Source organism: Leptonotus elevatus, chromosome 7 (genome assembly GCF_054856555.1).
Source record: "Leptonotus elevatus isolate MCC_2025b chromosome 7, RoL_Lele_1.0, whole genome shotgun sequence".
Lineage (NCBI taxonomy): Eukaryota > Metazoa > Chordata > Actinopteri > Syngnathiformes > Syngnathidae > Leptonotus > Leptonotus elevatus.
The window spans coordinates 13,773,387-13,779,083 of record NC_141245.1 but is presented as its reverse complement, the minus strand read 5'-3'; positions in this window follow the sequence as shown (position 1 = coordinate 13,779,083).

Below are 5,697 nucleotides of genomic sequence, written 5' to 3'. Positions count from 1 at the left end.
CCAAAATAAAGTACAGATACAAGTCAGTCTTAGTCTGGTCCCAGACACACAAAGTTTTGTTCATCCTTTATATAAACTGTATGTTTGAAATGCAAATCTTCAATTAGAATGTCACACAATAGTGTACAAATGAAATGCTAACTTCCTAAAGTCTAAAGCCTCCAAATTCAGCATAACACAGACACAGCAACACTGACTAATGCTCTCATCGAACAATTTGATGTTGGTGTCACTTCAGTTGCGCACAAATGATGGTGGCAGAATGCTCACGTCGTACTGGAAGCAACAGTTGAAGAAAGAGAGTGCAGGGATCCACAGAACTACACAAAAAAACTATAAGTAAAAAAAAAAAAATCGTGATTATGTTAATTAATGCATCATTTCCCGTCAGCATTTTTCCCCTATATTACCAAGGGGTATTAATATTCACATTCACATATGCTGTGGCCTTATGGGGGGGATGCCGAATGGAAATCATGCACTGCAGACATAATAATAAAGCATAAAAATTATGAATAAATAATGTTTACTGACTTCATTTTCAAACGTACTACATTCGAACATATTTGCAAACTTGAACATATATATATATATATATATATATATATATATATATATATATATATAGAGAGAGAGAGAGAGAGAGAGAGAGAGAGACACGTCAAATAAATAAGTAGTCAAATAGTCAAAAACTTTACTTTGGCACGTCCATGCTTCCGTACGTGTGTGCGCATTTTTTAATGTTATTTGAAGTATAATTTCTTTTTTTTTTTACATTTTATTTTGCTCTTGTGGTTATGGTGGTGGACAGATGACAAATAGATTTAGTCCTTTTTTTTGTCTTTGAAGTTAAATGTGCAGAAGTTGTGAAATGATGTAAGTTAAGCTGTTGTTTACTAACATATTTGTTCCCCAGGAACTTTTGCCATTGCAAGGAGGTCCTTATTGCCACTACGGCTAAATTGGTACAATCATTTGTGTAATCGTGCTTGAAGTCTGTTCCACACAATCTCTAAAACTGATTCTATCCCCCTTCGGATAGGCTCTAGCTATTTCAGAGACCACCATCTTCTCCGAAATATGCTTGCATGTGAAGTAAATGCATTCTGTTAGATTTCTGTGAGGCTAGCGCATTTGAATAAATGGAAATTGCAAACTATTTTTGTCGCAAGAGGTTGGAGACAATCTTTATTTCGAGTAGCTGCAAAGCATCCCAGAGGATGCGGGGACTGGTAGCTGTGTTTGATTGTGTTCATCAGTGCACCTCTCTGGAGCGTTTACATCGACTCAGTCGGCTTGATAGCTTCCATATAGTCGATGTGACATTACTTGATCCAGACATGATTGACACTTGAGACTTCTATTATCATATTCATTACCTGTGTTATTGGAAACTGCAGTTGCAAGTTGGCCCATCGAGCGGCCATGCAGCGATGCCTTCCCAGGAGACCAGCAGTTAAGTGTGCTTCTCTGCTCAAGCTAGTTAGTTTCAGGTGGAACATCTCTCATCGTGACTCACTCGGAACCAAGCTGTGATTGGTTGCGCGCAATGCTGGATTCCATCAGAACAACTTAAGACCACCATGAATAACGTTTTCAGTGAGGAAGGAGGCAGAGAATCAAGACAGACGTAAGAAAAGCCCCTCCAAGGCCTTGAGCTGAAGTTATTGTGATTTTCCTTAAATGGCCAGCTAGGATGAAACGTGTTTGCGCTTTCATCAGAGAAGACTGATCCACAGAGATCCATTTCCAGCTCCAGTGACAAATGAAAACTGGTATTTGTCCGAAAGCTAAGGATAAAGGTGGAGATGTGTGTGCTGTGAGACAGTTAACATGATTCATGTCTTCACCTTGTGCCTTTGCGTTCCATTTTTTCTTTTTTATTCTACTGTGAGCGTCATGAGAATGCTTTGTAGCCTTAATGCCACACTTCCCACTTTGACCTCACCAACTTGTCCAATACAACATTTTAGGTTGAACTTGCCTTTGCTCCAGAAGTGCATAACCTGCCTAAATAAATAAATATGTTCATTTGCATATGTCAGAGCTGATGGTTTATGTACTGTATGTTTATGTTTTGGTAGACAATCGACTGTTTATGAAAATATCGAGGGCTTTGGTTTGGGTTGTTCTTTGTTCAATGTGTGTATGTGAGTGTGTATGAACTTATTTGAACATGTTGACTTTCAACATTTATTTGACTGGTGTCATATGATGTCATCTGACATTGACCTTTTTTTCTATGGTTTTGGTATTTTTTTTCCCTCTACCTTTATTGGACAGTGAGTGGCACATATTTGACATTAGAAAAATCTCAAGGCACCCAACCAAACAAAAAATGTCACAAATAGTATACATACTGAAATGATGATAACTTCATCTCAATGTATTTATTTTGATCAATTAGGTGAAATTGGATTGTGAATGGCTGTCATCCAGTTCAGGGTGCGTGGTATCCCGCCTCTTACCCAAAGTCAGGTTATAGGATGCAGTACAACCGTGACCCTAATAAGGATATGCGGAACAATTGTCAATGAACGGCACCATCCTTTTGTCTAGGCAAGGAAAAACTCAAAAACCCAGTTGGTGAAAAAATAAAATATGAATCTTTGGGAAGTTTACCCAGATGGAAGAATCCCCGATTCAGGTTGACCAGGCCAAGTTGGCAACATTTACATGTAATGTATATTATGGTGCTGTACAATGTTGGTTCGTACTAACCTCAGTGTCTCATGCCCAGTTGGTCAATGCAGAATCCTCCATAGAAACGCCTCACTCAGTTGTGATGGAGTCCCCTATGACTAAAGTGCGGGATCGTTCAGTAGACCGAGGTGGATCGCGACTAGATACGGGGCTGCCGTGATTAGCAAGCTGCTTAGGGCTAATTCTAAATGGGCTAATTGGCCAAACACAACCATGCTATGGGGTGTATTTTATAATATGCTTTGGATGCAAAGGAAATGGGAAAGCCAAACAGCTGAGAAGCTTAGCTGGTGATGCGGCCAAAGCTTGCAGCTTTGCCTCAAAATTTGCGCTTCTTCACTTCCAGTGTCAAAAAAGGAAAAACAAAAGTACATTTAAAATGTGGAAATGTAGGCAATGACGAGAAAAGTAGTAGGTGTTTGCCTCTCAATTTCTCTCTCAGGTGTGCAATGTGCCACGTGACTCACGTGACAAAAGTGACAGTGAAGTGAAGAAGTGAAATTGGATCATTTCCAGCGGTACACCTGATGATTTCTCACAGCACATCATGTTCCCCTGTCACAGTCATTTTGAATCACTGCTCTAAAGCACTCTGAGCTTTGTAAAACCTTCCACCAAGAAAATATGCTTAAGCTTCCTACAGTTTGAATAACATTACACAACTAAATTGTACAGTATATGTGAAAGTCATTGGTTGTGTAGTGGCTCGCGTACAGTGGCAGTCAGGGTGTGGTCCAGCTTTCTTCCTAAGACTGTGCAGGTGTGCTCCATCCCCTGAACATAATAAATGGTATGCAAAATTAATGGGTGTTATATTATTATCTCTGCTCCTGGCAATCTTCAGTATTATGCCTAATGTCATTTTCTTCATTAAATAATACGGCCACTGCACGAAGGCACTGAGGCATTTATGCATCACTGACATTTTATCAGGGTAACTTCCTGTGATCTTGATTTACAAAAGAAAAAAAAGAAAAAATTAAACACCCTTACACAGTCAGATGTGTGTCACATGATCCATAATACCCAATAGGGCCCACCTTCCTTTGTGTTGAATTTTTCATTTCTTGTCATTCTTTCTTGCTAGGACTTGTCAAAGAAATGATCATGCTTCACTGGCGGCTGCATCGGTCACGCCTCAGCACATAGTCGGTCTGGAAAATTGGCTGGGCTTTACTATAGTCCCCAGCTTTGAGTGTAGAAAAAGCTGTGACCAATACCGTTTCCCCCATTTCTTTTTTGAAAAGGATTTGTTCATGAAAATACCTGTTAAAACCCTATTAACACATTCCATGTTCCTGCAGTATTATATTATAGTATAGAGAAATTGAGATATAGATAAACACGTGGTAATGATTTTTCATCATTGTCTTCTTGAGAGTGTTGTGATATAACTGCTTTTTTCCTGTCGCAAGTGTGTAATTGTCTATGTAAGACATTAGGCCTCCTCCATAATAGATCATTTCATGCCTATAAATTGAAATAAAGTGATATGCTTGGTGAGAATAATACATGTAATGACATATTTGACCTTGCAAGCTCTGCTGCCTGAGAGGTCCTTAGGGGAGTGGGAAGCATCCTTCCAGTCTTTAGCAGACAAATGAAACAGCTTTGTTGAAGGACAAAAGCCAACCGTTAATACAGTATCATTTTGGAACAAAATTCTGGGTTACAGTATGTATTATAAATTTAATGTACTCTATGTAATATTCGAGTGCAGGCTCTACTGTCAGTTTAGAAGTTGTGTTTTTATCCAAAAATTACTGCTATATTCCCTCAAACAGAGATTGTCCTTTATAATTCACCTATCTAAGTGGGCGGGGCATACACCAGAAGTGGGCGTCGTTTAACCAGAAATGGGTGAGGGCTTAAATCGGTATATTATTTTTAATCTGAATTTGACATGGATTGAATAGTTGCTACATTTATTGTTTATTTGAAAACTATTTACAGAACAACTTCAAAATAGAAATTCAATATTTTGTTGATGACAAAAGTAAAACAATCACAGAATGTTCTATGATGTTTTTTTTCAGAACAGGAATATTCTTTACATAGCATTATTTCATTGTATTACAAAAGTATGTTGAATGAAGATCTCACCTTCACCCATTGCTAGTTGAGAAAATAAATTCTCCTAGCCACCCTTTGTCAAAAAATGGTACGCAATCTGTTGATAATTCAAAAAGAGTATCAAGTAAAGAGTAGTACTAAAAATATTAGATGGAATGAACCCTAAAACCAAACACCCTGAGAAACATACCCTCTTGTCTAGCCTGTCTTCTGTGCCAATCGACTTGTCTTTGTTTTCCTAACAAAAGGGTCACAAGCTCCCCACCCCTTGCTGATAAACCTGAAGAGGCATAGCAATCAATAACATAGGAGGCCTTCAATTTACGTTTTAAATCAAAGACAAATCATCTATTTTTCTTGGTTCTGTGAGGTTGCGTAAAATCCCCTTACCCTGCTAAGTAGCTGCAGCCATGAGAATAATCACACAGATCCATCTTGACAAGCTTTTAACTTGTCGGACATACCAATCAGCACCTTTTGCTGTGAAAAATCGGTAGCTAGGGTTAACACTACAGGCGTCAATTCTGATTTATTTTCTTTTTAAGTGACCCATATTCAATATGACAGTTTACAAACACTTCTCACAAAAATTATGGATATTTGGCTTTTAGGTCAAACTTCAAGATTAACCTAAGGTGCACTACAATCTGTAATAGGTAATAATTAATTATCTTATAATTAGCAATTGATAAATAATTTTACCATTTTAACTTGTTTCTGTTTTTTGTTTTTCTGTTTGTTTTAACAGTTTTGCTAAAGGCAGCTCAGTGGACTAGTGGTAGAGTGTCCGCCCTGAGACTGGGACGTCGTGGGTTCAGTCACCGGCCGGGTCATACCAAAAACCTGCTTGACACTCAGCATTAAGGGTTGGACTTGGGGTGTTAGATCACCAAATGATTCCCATGGCCCCTGCTGCTGCTC